At 41.4% G+C, this 19,575-nt stretch overlaps 1 long non-coding RNA gene across 2 annotated transcripts; it reads left to right on the top strand.

Annotated features, from left to right (window-relative positions):
• The first annotated feature begins 2,037 nt into the window (after window positions 1-2,037).
• On the top strand, window positions 2,038-18,100 carry LOC310843012. 2 transcript variants are annotated; one of them, XR_014563453.1, is made up of 3 exons: window positions 2,038-2,836; window positions 4,312-9,030; window positions 17,932-18,100. It is a non-coding gene; the product is annotated as an uncharacterized lncRNA (long non-coding RNA). The 2 variants fall into 2 exon arrangements; XR_014563454.1 differs by lacking the exon at window positions 17,932-18,100 and having other exon boundaries at window positions 4,312-9,215.
• The last annotated feature ends 1,475 nt before the right edge of the window (window positions 18,101-19,575 follow it).

Raw genomic sequence — 19,575 nt, 5'->3', positions numbered from 1 at the left:
CCTCCTTCTCCTTCTCCTTCTCCTTCTCCTTCTCCTTCTCCTTGCCTTGCCCATCTGGCGGAGTTTCCCTAGGTACTCTGGGCAGCTTACAGCATATTGTATATAAAAACATAAAACCTTTAAAACTTCCAGAAACAGGGCTGCCTTCAGATGTCTTCTAAAAGTTTTATAGTTTTTTATATCATTGACATATGAAAGGAGGGTGTTCCATAGGGAGTGGGCCACTACCGAGAAGGCTCTCTGTCTGGTGCCCTGTAACTTAGCTTCTCGCAGTGAGGGAATCAGCAGAAGACCCTCTGAGGGCTGAACGATGGAGGGTGGAAAACACTCCTTCAAGTATACTGGGCCAAGGCTGTTTAGGGCTTTAAAGGTCAGCACCAACACTTTGAAACTAGTTTTGAATTAGTTTGTCTTGTTTCACACATACCGAGTTAATGTTATGTCTTATAGCCAGGTGTGCATTTATTGGGTTTGGCTAGATAGCCAGCCATGTTGTGCATTGGTAACTTCTACTCTGAGTTGATTGTTGAAAGCTACCTTGGGTTTCACCCCATAAAATGTGGATATATAAGGTGTATTTTTAATAACTAAATTAGCATGACATGTTAAGTGTTAGGAACTGGAAGTAGATCTTGCAACCTTCACCACCCCTAGTAGGCATTTTCTTGTCATTGCTGTGATTCACTTCACTCTGAACACTGCTGCCACCTCTCCATCCTCATTATAGTACCAGCATGCTAGTCCTTCTTGTCCTAGCTGTCCTGATCCCCTCTATAGATTCAACCAAATTGTTGTAAGCCCAATCAGAGCATACTCTGTGCAATCAATTGATTTTTCTATTTCTGTCACAAACGAGTTATTTGATTACTCCTCATCTTGCTGCTAATTCCCCATGCTAGCAAGGTCTGGCTGTTTATGCAGAGACCTTACGACTCTTGGCTCAAGACCCAAAGATGCATTTCTCCTTTAGAGGTTTAGTTCCTGAAACACGGGGAATGTGTGAACCCAGCCCACACAAATGACTCGCCCATGTGCTTTTGACTTGTGCGTTGAAAACAAAGCTTCTTCTTCTTTTTTTTGCTAGTGATAGTGGGGAAACCAGATAGGTTTGTTGGTGTGTTTGTTTTAAAGAGGATCACTGCTAACTGTAATTCTTTGGCTTTGCAATGCTGCCCCTTGAAAATGAAAAGCACAGTCATCTTGTGAAATGCAATATATTTTGAGTGGAAGGAATTGGTTTATATTTAAATTGGAACACTTACGTTGCATATCTGTGGGCAGGGGATTAGCATGGCAATGCAGGGCCTGGGGCCAATTGCACTCACTGGCCACTCATCTGCATCCCTTACTGCAGAACTCCCCAGAGTGCACACTGCATAGGTCCCACCACAGTCCTCACACCTCATCCTCTCAGCCCTCCTTGGTTTAAAATTGGTGGGGGTCCTTCCTCAGAGGGAGGCATTCTGGGAAAGTTTCCACTAGTTCCGCCCTGATTAGAGGTTTAGGCCAGGGGCAGAGAAATGTTTTCAGTCCAGTGGTCACAGTCCTTTATGGACAACCTTTTGAGGGCCATGGGTCAGTGGGGGGTGAGGCAAAAGTGAGAAGAGCAATAAATAATCTAGTTTCTTTGCACTTTTGTACCTGTTCTACCTCCATTGAGGGAAAGAGTTCAAGGACACATTCCAGTCAGACAAAAGTCCCTCAGGGAGGGTGACGAACAGGGCTGGTGGTGAGGGGTGTGACTCAGGAGGATGAGTTTTGAGGACCAAATTCACTCACACACACACAGGGCCGTCTTACCCATAGGCACTAGGGGGGGCACCTGGGCGCTGGGCTCTCAGGGGCGCCAGGCCAAGAGTCTGGGGCCTGAGAGTTGAGTCCGGAGAAGAGCCCGTCTTTCGGTCAGAGCGCTGTGGTGGGCTCTTCTGCTGCAGGTGGCTCTGCGCTGTGAGTTCAGGAGTGACCGAACCAGTGAGATGCTGAGGCGGCTGGCCGGCTCTGCCCTCCTGCGCGCCTGGGACTGGGACTGGGCAAGCAGATCTTTGCACCCGCATATGCTTAAGACAGCCCTGCATACACACCAACCTGAGGTTCCCCATTCCTGGTTTAGACTAAACCATTGTGAAAATGTCTGCGTTGTAAAACACCTGGGAAGAAACTACAAAGCAAAACAATTCACTACTCGGTATAGGTAGTTGTTAAAAGAACCTAGGCAACACACTTTGGTGTACAGCACAGCATAAAAAGGCTTCTTCCTGAATGATATGCGCCAGTGCTTTACTCAATCCTTTCAGGATCTTTTGAATATATCTTACGCCATGGATGCTCCAGTTGGGATGACCCGCAAGGGCCCCTTCCAACTCTACAGTTCCCTGAGGCTGTGAGTGATATCCTATCCAATTATTGCGGGTAGTGACATTTGATCTCTCTTGCTTAACAAACATTTCAAGAATGTACTTTGACAGAATGCATAGTGTGTCATTCTACAATCCCATTGTTTACCATGGGAAGTTATTTACCAGTGGTGGATGGTCCTTCAGTGAAATGGGACACTGTTGCCCTAGCCTCTGTTGGTCCTCAGACAGACCTTGCCTGCCTGCCTCCTTCCTTCCTTCCTTCCTTCCTTCCTTCCTTCCTTCCTTCCTTCCTTCCTTCCTTCCTTCCTTTATCTATTTATTAAATTTATATACCACCCTTCATCAAGAGATCCCAGGGTGGTTCACAGAATAAAATAAACAAGATAAAACACAAGCAAATAATTAAACTGACACAATAATTACCCCCCTCCCACAGATACATTTAAAAGGCTGTAGAATATTAATCAGCCCAAGGCCTGGTTGAAGAGGAACATTTTTGCCTGGCGACTAAAAATATATAATGAAGGTGCCTGGCGAACCTCCCTGGGGGGAGCATCCCCCAAACAGGGAGCCACTACAGAAAAGGCACATTCTCGTGTTGCCACCCTCCAGACCTCACATGGAGGTGGCATGTGGAGAAGAATCTCAGATGATGAATGCAGAGTCTGGGACAGTTTATTTTTTAGTATCAGTGTTGCCCTTGTAGAACTCAGCAGGGAGGAGGGTAGATGGGAAAAAGCAGAATTAGTTGGCTCTCCCAGTCATTGCCCCTGATTCCACCTACTGTTTGGACTCCCTGCCTCCCATCCTACCTGTCAGAATGGGGACCAGCCACCACTGTTGAAAATAATAATAATAATAATAATAATAATAATAATAATAATAATAATTTATTTATACCCCAGGCACTTTGGGTGGCTTCCAACAAAACATTAAAATACACTAATTCATGAAAGATTAAAAGCTTCCCTAAACAGGGCTGCCTTCAGATGTCTTCTAAAAGTCTGGTAGTTCTCTTTGACATCTGATGGGAGGGCATTCCACAGGGCGGGTGCCACTACTGAGAAGGCCCTCTGCCTGGTTCCCTGTAACTTGGCTTCTCGGAGTGAGGGAACTGCCAGAAGGCCCTTGGTGCTGGACCTCAATGTCTGGGCAGAATGGTAGGGGTGGAGATGCTCCTTCAGGTATACTGGGCCTACACATGATTTTGGTGAACTGTGTGGAGAAATGGATGGTATTGCTGAAATCACAAAGCCTTCCCTTTCTCGCTCTGATTTCTGGACTGGCACTCAGGTTGATTGCATAGTAAAAAGAGATCCTCACTGGCAGGACACTAACAAAGAAGGAATTTTAAGTGATTTGTCTCTTAACAGAAGAGGATTTTTGTGGTTTAGATTTTTTTATATATAAAAAAATCAGCTTTAATTGGCTTGTCAATTGTGCAGTTAATTGCGCAGATTTAATTGCACTGTCAGTTGTAATATAAGTGTGAAGTGGCTCCAGATTATTTGTTGTTTCAACCCTTGGTTGATTTCTGCTTCTTGAGAAAGGCGAGAAGGAGAAACAAGCTCTCTTGTTGATATGCTTACTCTTGTCTAGATTCCCGACACTGCCGTTTTTCACACAGGAACATCGCAACTTATTTTTGTGACCTGCTATAGTTGAAGCAATAATTTCTGCTGGGACATTTCTGTATTTAAACTTGGCGCGCCACCCCCACCCCCCATTGCTAGTGTTATGTATTGTTGTTACTTTTAGCAAACAACATCAAAGGCTCCTTGGCGAGATTCCAAAACACAAAGTATTATTATTGACCTTCTAGGTCTAATTTTGTCATGCTAGCAGGTGAACTATATTTGCAAATATTCAAGGGTTATGTGTCCTGGGCACTTTTATTTCCTGTCCTGGATTTAAACTGTTGCTTCATATGTTCATTGCATTCTCAACTCTACAGGTTGCTAAAGGTCACTTGTGCTACACATTACATATGTAATGAGAGCTCATTTAATGTCCCCATCAGTTCGCTAGGTGGCCACATGCAAACTACAGTATTTTCTCTTACCCTCGGCTAGGGATGAGCACATAATAATCCATTCCTCCCCTGTTTTGGATGGGACTGAAGTGAAGCTTACTCTCTTCCATTTTCTGTGTGGATTTTTGTCGTCGTTGAAAAATCCACACAGGAACAAATGGGGTGGAATGGATTATTATTAATTAACTATTTACGAGGTGGTGCTAAGGCTGTCCCCCCAAATAATTACAGCCACCTTAGGTGAGTGGCTAGCTAGTGGTGCATGTTGAAAAACAACACAGCAATGTTCACTGAGAGCAAATGGACGAGATGCACTGCTGCTTTCAGAGAGATGTGCAATTAAAACATGTCTGCCTCCATGTTAATGAATAAACTAATGCTAATAACACTACTGCTTCCCTTGAAGCTACAGGCTTATAAATAGGTTTGCAGATGTGTGAAAAGAACAGGAACTCAGTGTAAAATACATGGTGTAAGACGTGAAGATGGGTGACTGTCAATTTCGGCTTCCCAGTTTTCCAATCTTAAATTCTGTTCTCCACATTTCAAAACCATCATGAAAATTCATAGTCATTTTGGTGTGAATTTCTCCAGAGACATGTATGTGTGGATGAAATTTTGCCTTACACATTTTTAAAAGCATATTTTCCTCAGTATTTGTATTTTCCTTAATGCAATACAATTCTGTATCTTGTTTTCTCAAAAATATGCATTTTAATGCACACTCTACCTTGCACATATATTTTAGTACACACAGATATGCTGGAGAACTCTCCCGCCAAAATATACTTTTTAGAAAGAGAGAGACAAATAGAAATGGTAACTAGATGCAAATGATATACAGAGTTCTGTTACTTTCAATAGAAATTTCAGGTATAAGGACCTACCAAAATCCCTTTTTTTACTCAACTGCTAAAGATACAGGAGGAGGCCTATTTGTCTTTGCATCTGATCATTCTAGACAGCAATGGAGAAAGTGAAACAGTGAAAATGAAATAGTGAAAATTTTACAGAGTAAAATAGTGAAAATGGGCCTTAGATTGGGGTTGAGGTTAAAAGCTGGGTCTGAAAACATTACGGGCTGTTGGATCATACCTTATTTATTATATTTTCTGAAGCATTTCCTCACATAGGCCACACAGTGGGGCTGTTGCTAAATAAGACACATTTTCTCGGCAATCTTTCAGCTCAGTTTTTGAGCGTATTTCTGCAAAGTGGACTATCTATAGCCATATATCTATATCTGCATTACATTTAAACTATTTTGTGTTTACCCTTTTAAATTTTCAAGTTAAGAGTCTTCTCAGGACATGGGCAAGATTAAAATACCAAAGGAAGTACACACATAAGTCCTGAATGACCTTTAGCCTGGCTAGGTTAATGTCCATACACACTTATGAAGATGACTTGACCACCATTATCTGTCAACCCAACCTACCTCACAGGGTTCATTGTAAGATAAAACAATATGTGGAGGGAATCTGTATGGTGTATCGAGCTCTTTGGAAGGGCTGTACATATTAAGTATCCAATAAAAGAGAATTAGGAATGATTACCAGGTCATATATATTAGAACATTCTGGTTACAAGGGATCTGATTTATTTAACCAGGTAGAGGGCCTTCTCGGTAGTGGCACCCGCCTTGTGAAATGCCCTCCCATCAACTGTCAAGGAAATAAACAACTATCTGACTTTTAGAAGACACCTGAAGGCAACCCTGTTTAGGGAAGTTTTTAATGTTTGATGTTTTATCATGTTTTTAATATTCTGTTGGGAGCCGCCCAGATTGACTGGGGAAACCCAGCCAGATAGGCGGGTTATAAATAATAAATTGTTGTTGTTGTTGAAGACTGTGCAGATTAGAGAAAAGATTAGCATCCTTTTCCACCATGGAACTAGTGATTGCCACTGATGAGCAAACAACAAAGAAGGTTAGAAGGGGGAAAAAAATCTTATTCTTAAACTATCAATTTAAACTATTAAATTGCCTGTATTTTCATGGGCCAGTGACTCTGAAGTTAATCATCTTTGATGAATGACCAAAGGGCAACATTTACTTAAAATCACATTCAAAGACAGCAGTGTTTCTAGTTTCACCTAATCCCAGATTTCTATCATTTAGCCTTTCTCCTTAATTTGGCGTGGCTATGCTAATCCCTATTTTGTGACACACGGCTCTTATTTATGGAAAGCGCCAGCATTTAAGTGATGAAGCACTTGAATTGCATATGTTCACAAACAGTCAATAATCAATTACAATCAAGGCTAGTTGGGGATGGCATACTCGCCTGCCTGCCTGGTTGGAAGGAAAAAAGCCGAAAGAGCTTTGGACCGAATGAAGGGTGGAGGTGAACGTTCTGCACAACAACAACATAAACCATTTTATTTTTGCAGCTGGCTAGCAAGAAATTGTCTTTAGGAGGGACTGGGGTATGTTGTTACTTTTGGGAATTACTGCTGCAAAAGCATAAATTCTTCATGTGCCTGTTTGCTCTCCAGATTTCTCAACTTGTATATTTGTAAAGATGCTAGAATTTGAAGATGTTGGGAGCTGATTCATATTGCAAATGGTATATCAAACCCATAGATACATATTTTTCAAGTTTATTATTCCTTTGTTTCAGTGAGAAGTAATTTGAGGTATGATACTGAGTGGACATTCTAGATATATTTTGGAATAATCTTTTAAATTGTGTAATTTTTTTCTTCTTTAATGAACATTTCCAATTTTAAATAAACATTTATATATAAATGTCACCTTCCTATTGCATATGATGCCACATGAAGTTGGGAAACAACTTACCCTCTGTTTTAATCTCTTAAGGAGACAAGAGAAGAGAAGCAAACACCTTCGCTTCCTTTGGCTGGCATTATCACTACTGTTATATCTTTATTGTACATCCAGAGTATGCAGATTAATGTTTTGTAGTGCAATAATCCATGATTTAATTTGTGCAGTGATAAACCTTCCTTGCTCTGGGCATGACTCATTGCTCCCTCTCTGATGGACACATAAGTAACAGTTCTAAAAATATGAGGATGTATAACTTCTGTGAGGTATTCCCTGCTGAAAACTCCAACTGTCCTGTACTATATAACACAGTGATTGTTTTTCTTTTTCTCAAGCAAAACCAAGACTAGGCCTTTGAGTGTGATATATTAAAGACATGAGCCCCAATAGTTGAAATCAATTACTGGAGCTACCGGAGTCCCTGACATTTTGTGTGTGTGATAGTATTTCAAAGCACTGCCTTAGGAATTCAAATTCCTAACTCTTCTTGTTAATGTGGGTTTCAGATTTAAACCCTTTCATATCAGCAGAATGAAAATTAAACCCTTCTCCTTCCTTATACCTCTGGTTTCTTTTTCCCTTTCTTTTTCAGTCCAATTGGTATAACTAAATGTCTCCGGTTTGGAGGCATTTATGCTGCATGACACAGAATGCCATCTATATTTGTATGTTTTCTCTTCAAGCCTGACAGACTTTTAAATGTTTAATGTGAAAGGCTTTCCTTCCGACCTTCAGAAAGTTTTTCACTTTGCTGCCGTTCGCCGTTTCTTTCACAGGGAAGACACGTTCTGAGTGCGGGAGAAGATGGCTTCATTTTAAATAAACAGAGGTTTTCTTTTATTTTCTAAAGCTTGGCTTTTAAGCTAGTTTATTTCAGCTGCGGAGGGAGCATCTTTCATTTCCCCTCTCTGGGTTTACTTAGCTACACCTGTTTATGATCCTCTTTCTGACAGGCCCATCACTTTCCACAAGGCCTAAAGAAAAGCTTTGTAGCTTGAAATTTTCATTAGCTTTCGTCAGGGCACCAGGGACTTTGCCGCTGTAGCCATACAGAAGTGACAGCGCTGCACATTGCCCTATGGTTGAAGACAGAAAGCAGAATATCTCCTGGTGCTAATAATAAAACATGTTATCTGTGCATTTTTGGTCTCGCCTGTACTATACATTTAAAGCCGAATCATAGTACTTTAAACAGTCTTGGCTTCCTCCGAAGAATCCAGGGAACTGGGAAGAGGAGATTGACTGTTAAAACACTCTGAGAACTGAAGCTCTGTGAGGGGGATACAGTAGGGTCTCCCATACCCACCAACATTTCTCCAATGAAAATAGGGACTAAGAAAACATGGGACATTCCGGGATCAAATCAGAAACTGCGATGGCTTTTGTAAATCCAGGACTGTCCCTGGAAAATAGGGGCACTTGGAGGGTCTGGTTTTTCCAATAACTCTCAGGACCTTTAACAAACTACAGTTACCTTGCACTCTCCTCAGATCTGTTCTGTGTGGTTGCGGGGAACCCCCAGAACTGATTTAAGGGGTGCACACGGGGAGGAGAGGGGGAAATTCCATGGTACAAACAGAAATCATGCCGATGAGTAAGTTGAATACCACCTGGAATTTATACATTTCTTTCCTACCCAATTTTTCCTCCACAATTCCTAGCTTTTTGATGGTATACTATAGCTCATTAATCCTTGCAGGGAGCCACTCAGCTGGAATCTGTATAACTTGTATCCCATTTACTTGAATCATTTCTTTATCTACTCTGTCTTCAATGGGATCACAAGATCCGTCTCAAGTGCAGGACCAATGGAAGACTGAAGCTGCGATTTCATGTATACTTGCCTGCATGTAAGTTCTATTGAATTCAGTGTTATTTACAGCTGAACAAACATCCTCAAGATTTCTCTCTGGGAAGTTAATTTTTTTTGGGGGGGGGAATTGTCAAATTTAAATACAGTTATATGAGGATAAAAAGGCTACAAGTCATCTAGATATATAGATAATTTATTACGGTTGGAGACCAGCTTATAAAACACACTTGGGGGTACAATCCCAGAAGGAAAACAAACATTTAAAACAATGTACAACCGTAAATTTAAAATTTATAAATGTGATAAGTGTATAGACACTTAAAACTTTAAGATACAAGTCATCTGTTATGTCCTAGAAGCTTCCATTATCTTCACTGAACACCTGAAAAGGGTTAGTACTTAAAATGGGGACCAATATCTCATATTTTCACAGAGAAGAATCCTGCCTTTCCCAACAACCCGACATGCAGAAATTAAAAAAATAAAACCTGAAGCTTTCCCTACAAATGAGAAAGTGATGAGAAAAACTCAATGTGCCCAATCTCTGTATTTGAACCTCTTGTTAGGGACACAATGGAAGAAGCTGAAAAAGACTATAGCTCTAGCCCAAAGCCGTGCTCATCTTGTATTAGGAAAGTTAGTATCTTAAGGGGAATAAGATGGTTTTCAAAGAGTCTCAAGACTCTCCTTCTTTTCCAAACTTAAATATCATTTACTAAGAAGAAGGAAACCGGATCTTGTCTAATCTTGTTACTCAGCTTTTGGAAGGCCTTGAACCTGCACCATCCTGATTGTAAACCTTCATATCACTTGTAGTGTGGGCAACACAGATGCATGCTAAGTTCCCACAGGTAAGATGATGCTCATGTGCCACCTGGAAGAACCATAAGGCTGCAGAGAAATGGTGTGTCTGTTTCAGTGCATGCTTCTTCTGTCAAATGTTCATTAATCAGGTTTGCAAGATTTTCTTTGCAGCCGTGAAAGCTGCAGATGGTACCTGCAGCCTGTATGTTGTCACCCATGCTAAATAGACTTAACAAATGTCCTTGGAGCGAAGTGTGTCGTTAAGTACAAAGCTGATTAAAAATGAGTGTACTTCCCTGTATGAATATAGGTATAAAATCTCAAATCAACTGCTAAATTATTATCATTTGCAGCATCTCAGTGGAGGAAAGAATGTAAATTACAGATGAGTTTTGAAAATAATAATGCATAGTAAATGCTTGAAATTTTTAAAATATAAAACTACATCCCACATTTATGCACACCTTAAATGCAAGGTCTCATTTTTTGAGATTTTTTTTTATATATTAGAGTACCAGAAGCATGCATGATGACATAAAAGCATAACTCCACATTGGCCAGCATGTCAAGTTGTGAATCTATAGACCAGGGTAGATAACCTGTTGTCCTACAGATGTAGCTGGAGTACAACTCCCATCATTCCTGACCATTGGCTATGCTGGCCTTGTTAGGTATAGTACTTTAATTCACTGAAATTGTAATTGATTGTATGCATTGCTATGTGTTTAAATATGATTGGTTGGAAACTGAATTCTAAAGAGTTTTCTAGTTGTTCTCATGTAATCAGCTACCACTGGTCACATGGGAGGTGTCTAGTGAAGGAGAGATTCCATTTTATGTGAAGCAAGATGGCTGTGTTTTAGAATCCACTGTGAACACAGTGAATAGAGTGTTGGAGTTCTTCTCTGCTTGAAAGACAGCAAGGATGCATGAGAAGGTAAAAGTGGAAATCTCCCATAGGAGTTGCAAGGCATGGCCTAACTGAAATACAGAAGGCTGAGTGCTGAGCTCTGGAAAGAAAGGAAAATACAGTTGTTTGGAAGTTAGAAGCAGAGACTGCAAACCCATGCTTGGAGAAGAAAGTGACTGTAAATATTATGTTTAAATTCATCTGTAAGTTTCTGTAGTAAATGTCTGAACATGGGTTTAATTTCCAAAGAAGGTTGTCAGTCGTATATAGGATTTGAGCTTCTAAGAGGGGCTCTGCAATTATGGAATTGAAGGTGAGAGAAATCATCATTTTCTGGACCCAGAAATTTAGGGCAGTCTGGTACCCAGAAGCTCATAACAATATGTTAGGGAGAGTTCAAAATGTATCTCTGCAGTGTGCCTTAGGGCTAAACAAGGCATAATAACAAGAAATCTTTGATCAAATATCCTACGTTTTTTTTTGTGATAAACATGGGCTAGAATAGTGGAAGATTAGGCTTCTTTCTCAGTAAATACGTTGTCAAGCTACTGAAAGCTAAACAAAAACTGATTCTGCAAGGACCTCAGACTTTTTATCCAAGGATAGCTGAAAATCTAGGCCAGCTAATGTCTCAAACCAGGGCTGAGTGGCATGTCTGAAATTTGGGCACAGTCTTGAAAAAAAATGGGTGTGGAAACCTTGCTATTATGTTCAGTTCAGTTTATTGATTAACCAAAATATTTTAACCACTAGTATGATACATATTACTTTGGTTACAAAAAGCATTTCCCATAAGTTGCATGCATTTATTCCTTGTTTGTTGAAATCTCATGGGAAGATGAAGCTTTTTGCTGAATTGGATATGACTGTTTGTATTGCAAATGTTTAATATGTATTTTAGTCATCCACTAATCTATTAGTAAAGCTTAATCCAAAAGCACACAATCAACTAAGTGGACTACAAGATTTGCATAAATACACCCAACATTAATCCCTGTCTACTAATTTCACTAAGGATTGGATCAGCTCCTCAGTATACATACAAAATGGGCCATTTGCAAGTACTGTAAAATGTTATTTGCATCTAATTCTTTCCTTTTAAAGCACAAACACAGTTGGTGGGACCTCACAGTAAGAATACATAACATTTAATCTATGCTTTAAAAATGCTTGTATGCTATCTGTAGATGGCATCAGTGTTCCGTATATGAGGAGAGGGCGATTAGTTATGCTGGTAAGATTTACTTCCTTTAATAATCAATCCTGTATATTAAGAATCTGCTTCCCCATCTTTGGTATCAGTTTTCTGAAGCAGGACAGCAGGTCATCATGAGAAAGGAAATACTGCTTGTATATCTTTTTTCTCTCTATTTCGAAATAAACTGCAACCTATTCCTTATCAGTCATATCAGCAGTTTTCATCCAGCACTATGCAAAGAGAGGGGAGTTTTAACAACCTATTGATTATGTATATTTGTTTACTATGGTATATTCTCTATGCACTTTGATTTCCTAAATGCTGGATAAAGATTTGCAGCTACAGCTATGGAAACTGCCTGTGCAGAGCAGAAAAAGGTTTGAGAACGTGTGTGTGTGTGCATGCTTTTTTGTCTAGGGTCATGAGTGTGTATCTGAAGATAGGGGTTTAAAAACCCTTAGCTCCACTTACCAAATTGGGGTGAACCACCCCTGAATTGGTACTGTGCAGAACCCATACCTTCCAACATCTTGACTTCAAAAACTGGGATGTGTGTCTTCCCAGTCATGCTCCTGTGCGAATCATGTGACCAGTGTGGTATCACAGAGCCCAATAGATGCGGTGTTTTTTTTGGGGGGGGGGCTGAAAAAGTGTTTTTGGGGGGTAAGATCTTGACACAAAATTGTGGCATCCAAAATGGCCACCCTGCTCTTGAGTGAAAAAAACAGGATGTCGTTTTCCCCCTGCACACTTGTGGGATTTGAGATCCAGGGTCCACAAATCAGGTCCATGGAGGGTGGGCCTGTGTACAGCCCTAATTTCTATACACACTTTACATAGTTTGGAGACTCCAAATTGGCTAGTTTCATATTTAAATGCAAACTGAATGCGACTTTCTTCCTCTTCCCTATTCCCAAGGATCCCCCACCCCCCAAAAGCAGATATTCAGTGGGTGTTGGGGGTTGTACAGGGAAGCAAGGAGATCACAGAAGTTTCATTATGTTTTAAGTGCAACTTTCACAAAAGAAAAGCTAGGACTCAAGCCTCAGTCTATCTGCATGTGATTTTTTTTTTGTAAAACTTGCAAAGCAGAAAGAACCAAAATATTTGTGTGTCTGTGTGTGTGTGTGTGTGGCAGCACAGTCCTAAACCATGTTTGCATAGGAGTCTCAATGAGTTCAGAGGGGCTTACTTGCAAGAAACTGTGCCCTGGAGGATTGCAGCCTAACTGGGAGGAGAAAGCACACTCAACAACTGTCAGACAAACAAACAAACAAACAAACAGATTTCCAGCTAACCTGAGAAAACAATGGGACAGCTCAAAGGCCAAGAAATATCTTTAATAATAGCATTTAAGGGAATAGTTCAGTTGCTCAGTTTCGTATTTCAGCAAAACCTTTCCACCTTGCAAGCTTCTATTTACAAACCTTGGTTTCTCAGCACATTAATTATTCACAAGCAACCTTTAGGTTGGCAAACAAGAGCCTTATTTACTTGAAGCAAACTGCTGTTCAAAGAGCCCTCCTTTCCGCTGGTAGGCTCTGGCTTGCTTCAAGTTAAACATTCCCAGCATTTAACGCTGCTTATTGCACTTTGCAATAAGCAAAGAAATGGAGGGAAGAAATGGAGGCAGTGAGAGATTTTACTTTCTTGGGCTCCATGATCACTGCAGATGGTGACAGCAGCCACAAAATTAAAAGACGCCTGCTTCTTGGGAGAAGGGCAATGACAGGCCTAGACAGTATCTTGAGAAGTAGAGACATCACCTTGCCAACAAAGGTCCGTATAGTTAAAGCAATGGTTTTCCCAGTAGTGATGGATGGAAGTGAAAGCTGGACCATAAAGAAGGCTGATCGCCGAAGAATTGATGCTTTTGAATTATGGTGCTGGAGGAGACTCTTGAGAGTCCCATGGACTGCAAGAAGATCAAACCTCTCCATTCTGAAGGAAATCAGCCCTGAGTGCTCACTGGAAGGACAGATCCTGAAGCTGAGACTCCAATACTTTGGCCACCTCATGAGAAGAGAAGACTCACTGGAAAAGACCCTGATTTTGGGAAAGATGGAGGGCACAAGGAGAAGGGGATGACAGAGGACGAGATGGTTGGACAGTGTTTTCGAGGTTACTAGCATGAGTTTGACAAACTGTGGGAGGCAGTGGAGGACAGAGGTGCCTGGCGTTCTCTGGTCCATGGGGTCACGAAGAGTTGGACACGACTAAACGACTAAACAACAACAACATTGCACTTTGCAAATCAGGAATGGCCAGTGGATAGGATGTGGCTACAAAAGTGTCAGCAAGTAAAGCAAGCAGCCGCTCAGACGCAAATCACACATCTTGAATTGCACCATTGCAATTATTATTATTATTACTCTTATTATACCGCACCCATCTGACTGGGTTGCCCCAGTCACTCTGGGCAGCTTCCAACATATACAAGAACATAACAGAACATTAAGCATTAAAAACATCTCTACACAGGGCTGCCTTCAGATGTCTTCTAAATGTTGCATAGTTACTTATTTCCTTGACATGACTGCCACTACTGAGAAGCCCCCCTGCCTGGTTCCCTGTAACCTCACTTCTTGCAGTGAAGCAACCACCAGGAGGTCTTCGGAGCTGGACCTCAATGTCCAGGCTGAATGATGGGGTGGAGACGCTCCTTCAAGTATACTGGGCCGAAGCCACTTAGGGCTTTAAAGGTCAGCACTAACACTTTGAACTGTGCTCGAAAATTTACTGGGAGCCAATGTAGATCTTTCAGGTTCCATGGTTCCATGCCCACTATCAGTCACCAGTTTAGCTGCCACATGTAGTTTTCAAGTCGCCTTCAAAGGTAGCCCCACGTAGAATGTATTGCAGTAGTCCAAGAGGGAGATAACCCCAGCTTATAGTACCCTGATGAGACAATGAGCAGGCAGCTAGGGTCTTAGCCGGAGGGCATTTTCTGCTCTGCCCCAGGTAGCAAAATGTCTCAAGCCAGCCCTGGAGAAAGGAGAGGCTGCAACCCATTCCGGACCCATGGCTGAGACACCATGAGTGAACTTAATAACGGTGGGTCTGCATGAGTTCTGAAATCAACAAAAATAAGACCAGTCAACTTGTACTCCAGTTTATATCAGGCACTTTGTGTGATTCACAGAAGCTGTTTCGGCAAGCATGAGACAGATGTTAGCTGTTATTAGCCCAGTTCTGTGCTGGAAGCAGCTCTGATATCTCTCTCAATTTGGGGTGCCTCTTTTTAAATAGAACAGTAGGCACTTTGTCGATGAGACCTGAAAGCCTTGGTTGCTGAGGTCACCAGACACCCTCTGGATAGGGGCCTTAACCTTTTGCATTATGGGGGCTAGGTTTCAGCCTCTGTCCTCCATGTTCCCGAGAGCTTCGCAGAGGCAAGATCTGCCCAGCAGGAGCCCAAATTACCTTGCAGGAAAGACAGACAGGGAGAGCATGGCAGCTTCGCCAGTGTTGTGAAGTAGTGCTTGAAGTGTCACCACAGAGCAACCAACAAAGTTCTGCCAGCCTTCCCTGCTCTCAAGCAAAAAGGATGCTCAGGGACTATTCTAGATTTGTCATGTGACTGCCAAACAATCCACAGCTCCCCTCCTCTCAAACCTGGAGCTGGGGAGGAATTGGGGATTGCTACATAACAACCGGGCTATCCCCACTATCTCTTCAGCTTCGATGTTGAGAGAAGCATTGGTCGCTATGATAACTGTAGTGAATAAGGATCACGGAAACAGGAGTAGAAGTTGCTGATGTTGACTTATTTGTCCAATGCCCAGAATGGAAATCCCACCAGGAGATATGATCAGTATTCACTGTTGCTGTTTTCAGCCTGCAAATGACATAATTGATGACTCCAGAGAGTGAGTGTGGTGTAGTGGTTAAGAGCAGTGGACTCGTAATCTGGTGCACTGGGTTCGATTCCCTGCTCCTCCACATGCAGCTGCTGGGTGACCTTGGGCTAGTCACACTTCTCTGAAGTCTCTCAGCCTCACTCACCTCACAGAGTGTTTGTTGTGTGGGAGGAAGGGAAAGGAGATTGTTGGCCACTTTGAGACTCCTTAGGGTAGTGATAAAGCGGGATATCAAATCCAAATCCAATCCAAACTCCACCGCTTCATTTGCATTGCATTCCCCTTGCATCAAAACGAATGGTTTGGAATAATGTAATGATCACATAATTAATTGTGCAATTATTTATGTAAAATTCACCCAAGTGGACAGCGAGAGGAATAATGTAAATTTTGTCTGAAGCCGAACTGCAGCAGAATGGAAACAGCCCTGTATGTGACAAATATGGGGATGGATGGAAATTTATACCTTCTTACATGCTTAGTGGTGAAAGCAAATGTGGAAGTTCGCCATTGGAACAGGGCCTGTAATATCAAATTCTCCCATTTTTAAATAGATAGTATGGACTGTGATTTTAATAGTGGCCATTTATGGTAAATGATATGGCTATAAAAGCTTTTAACTGCATGCATGCACCAATGTTTTGAGCATTCCTACATTCATACTAATTATTACAAAATAAATTGCTGCATTATGTAATCCTTATCCTGCAGGCTTTTAGCAATCAAATATAAAGATACTAATGATGATCTGTGAAATATTTTCCTTTGAAAGAAACCTGTTTGTTGGAATCATGCATATGTAAGAAGAGTCATCCTACAGCTTTGAACCATCCAACCTGATTCTAAGAATTGCTTTCCTCTCAGTTTATGAAAATTCCCACTTCTCTCATTTTGCCCAACCACCACTTTGATGTATCAAATCATTAAACAGCTGCCTCTGCAAAAATGGAATGGAGTACATTTTTCCAATATTAAATGTGAACTGATATGTGCTCATATTAGCGGCTCGATAGAGATAAAATTTAATTAGTTGCTATTCCGGGCAGCTATTGTCAGCTCTCTCACATTGGTCCTGTGACTTTTTACACATCATGATTTTAAAGACCAGGACTGTGTCTTTGCCATAAACCCACATTAATTCTGTTGTTTCCCAAATAAATACTAGCTGTGCTGCAATTATCCATTTCGTGTTGACTTAGACTTCCAGTTCCTTGCACTCCCAAATGCAACTCCACTTAATCCACACACCCCAAGTTCAGTTCATATGAAACAAGAAGAAGTACTTTTCCAGATCTATGCAGTATAGTGGTTAAGGTTAGTCAGTCAATGACTGTTAGCTTGAATGGTGAAAACCCAGGTAGGATAATTGAAGTTGGCAATTTATTTATTTATTGTGGGGTATGTGCAAGTCAGGGATGCGGGTGGCGCTGTGGGTTAAACCACAGAGCCTAGGACTTGCCGATCAGAAGGTCGGCGGTTTGAATCCCTGCGACGGGGTGAGCTCCCGTTGCTCGGTCCCTGCTCCTGCCAACCTAGCAGTTTGAAAACACGTCAAATAGCAAGTAGATAAATAGGTACCACTCTGGCGGGAAGGTAAACGGCGTTTCCGTGCGTTGCTCTGGTTCGCCAGAAGAGGCTTAGTCATGCTGGCCACATGACCCGGAAGCTGTACGCCGGCTCCCTTGGCCAATAAAGTGAGATGAGCTCCACAACCCCAGAGTCGGCCACGACTGGACCTAATGGTCAGGGGTCCCTTTACCTTTACCTTATGTGCTAGTCATTAGACCTGCCTAGGGCACAAAAAATCTGACACTGTCACTGGTTGCAGTTAATAGCAGACACCAGGAAAGCCTATAAAAGATAGCTTTTGTGTTAAATAATTCTCAGTTAAATACATTTTTGTTTAAGCAAACCATTGTGGCAACACAGAAATTCTCCTGGCCATTTTTTCACCCTTTCTCAGTGATCAGGTGATGGCCCTCATTCTGGCTATGTGAAGCTGCTTTAGATAGACCATCTGCATCTTAAGAGACGAACTGCAGAGAAATGCTCTCTTCACATCTCCTACTATGACCTGTGACTTCACTGCAGTAACCTTGAATTAGCTCTTTTGGACATAAGATTTAATGTTACGTATTACAGAATGCACTTAAATTTTTACTTCAGAAAAACTTTTTGGGAAGAAAAAATCTTCCATCTCCTCCGAAAAGAATCTTGGCACCAAGGCTGTTTGAAGGCAGTTGAAGTTTAGCTACTGGCTCTGAAGACAACATATCTGCACAATTCTCATCTTTTCACGTATTAAACTGTCAGTTATTTGGTCTTACCTGGGATGAATTATTTTGCTTTCTACCTCTTGCTGTTGATCGGTATAGCCTGGTGGAAGAATTTCCAATTTGTACTGTTAGGTAGCTTTTAAAAACTAGAAATATTTTATACTCTTAAGACATCTGAATTATTAGGTCAGCTTTAATCTAATCTGGTTGTTCCCTTACCTGCCAGTTAAGAAAAATGACTATATTCTGCAAGGGCACACAAGACAGAAAATTAATTCTTAATAGTGGTCATTTACTGATTAAATAGATGTGTCTTACACTCCCCCCCCCCCAGTTAATGTTTTTTTTGAAAGTAAGTGCAATGCTACTCACTCCTGAGAACTGCGGACTCAGTGCAGTGAACTTAAATCCCCAGTGAATGATACCAAACACCAGCTGTGCCATATAAATTTGTAGCAAGCAATTTTGACACCAAGGTTGCAGCAGTCTTTGTAGAAACAAACAAGCAACTCCCTACTGACCTATCTGCAAAAGGTAAATGACTTGATTCTGCGCTCCAGTGTGAATACATAAGCTATTAGACAATAGGATGAGAACATCGTTGTGTTCTAAATTTGGGATTTGTTTCAGCCGCTTGCAAGTGATGGTGCTTAGTGTTTGTTAAAGTGGTTTGTGAAAGTAGGTGCATTCAGCCATTTTAATCAATATACAACCTGATGTGTGTCTGTGTACATTTAGACACACATTCCCTATCCACTATAAATTTATGTTGACCCTTATGAACTTTTGAAGTTGTCTTACGCTAGTCTTTTCAGGAATTCACCCTGAATGTGCATGGTCACAATGTTCTCTCCCATGAGTGCTATTGTGTCAGACCGTTGATCCACAAAGTGTTGACTCAAGAGTTTGAGGAGTGTAGATGGTGCTCCCAAACTCTTGTAATGGTACAGAGCACCAAAGGCGAGCCATGTTTTTCTGGCACATCTCCCCCATCTCAGGCAGTAAAATTTCAATAGCAAATTTAATAATGTTCTGAGTTTGTAGGGCCTAGACACTTCTAACTTCCTGGAACCAGTAAGTGTTAGAATTTAATTAGACTCAGGGTTCCAAAAGTGGGGCAAGACCCCTGTGTATTAAATTGTGTATCAGAACTTCTAATCCCCTGGAATTAGCAAGTGTCAAAAGCTAATCAAGTCAAGCTAATAATAATAATTTTCTTATTTATACCCCGCCCATCTGGCTGGGTTTCCCAAGCTACTCTAGGCGGCTTACAGCATATCCGGAAACATGAGTGATAGCCCAGTTGATGGGCCATTAAGATAACAGAGGATCAAAAGAGTCACTCAGTGTGAGATGGCAGATGATTAGGGCCTTTCCCTCAACAGATAAAACCAGTGTGACTGAGGTGCAAAGTAGCAGGCAGAGTGTGATGTTTGATCTCTGCGTGGGACCTATAGAGGAAACAAGTTCCTCTTGGAGTGTTAATGCTGTGAACTCCTCCGTTGTAGGCTCAGGTTGTATATACATGTAAATA

The sequence above is a fragment of the Podarcis gaigeae genome (assembly GCF_964106915.1).
Source record: "Podarcis gaigeae genome assembly, chromosome: 4".
Taxonomy (NCBI): domain Eukaryota; kingdom Metazoa; phylum Chordata; class Lepidosauria; order Squamata; family Lacertidae; genus Podarcis; species Podarcis gaigeae.
Note: the sequence above shows the minus strand (reverse complement) of the source record. Positions and strands in the feature narration are given on the sequence as shown.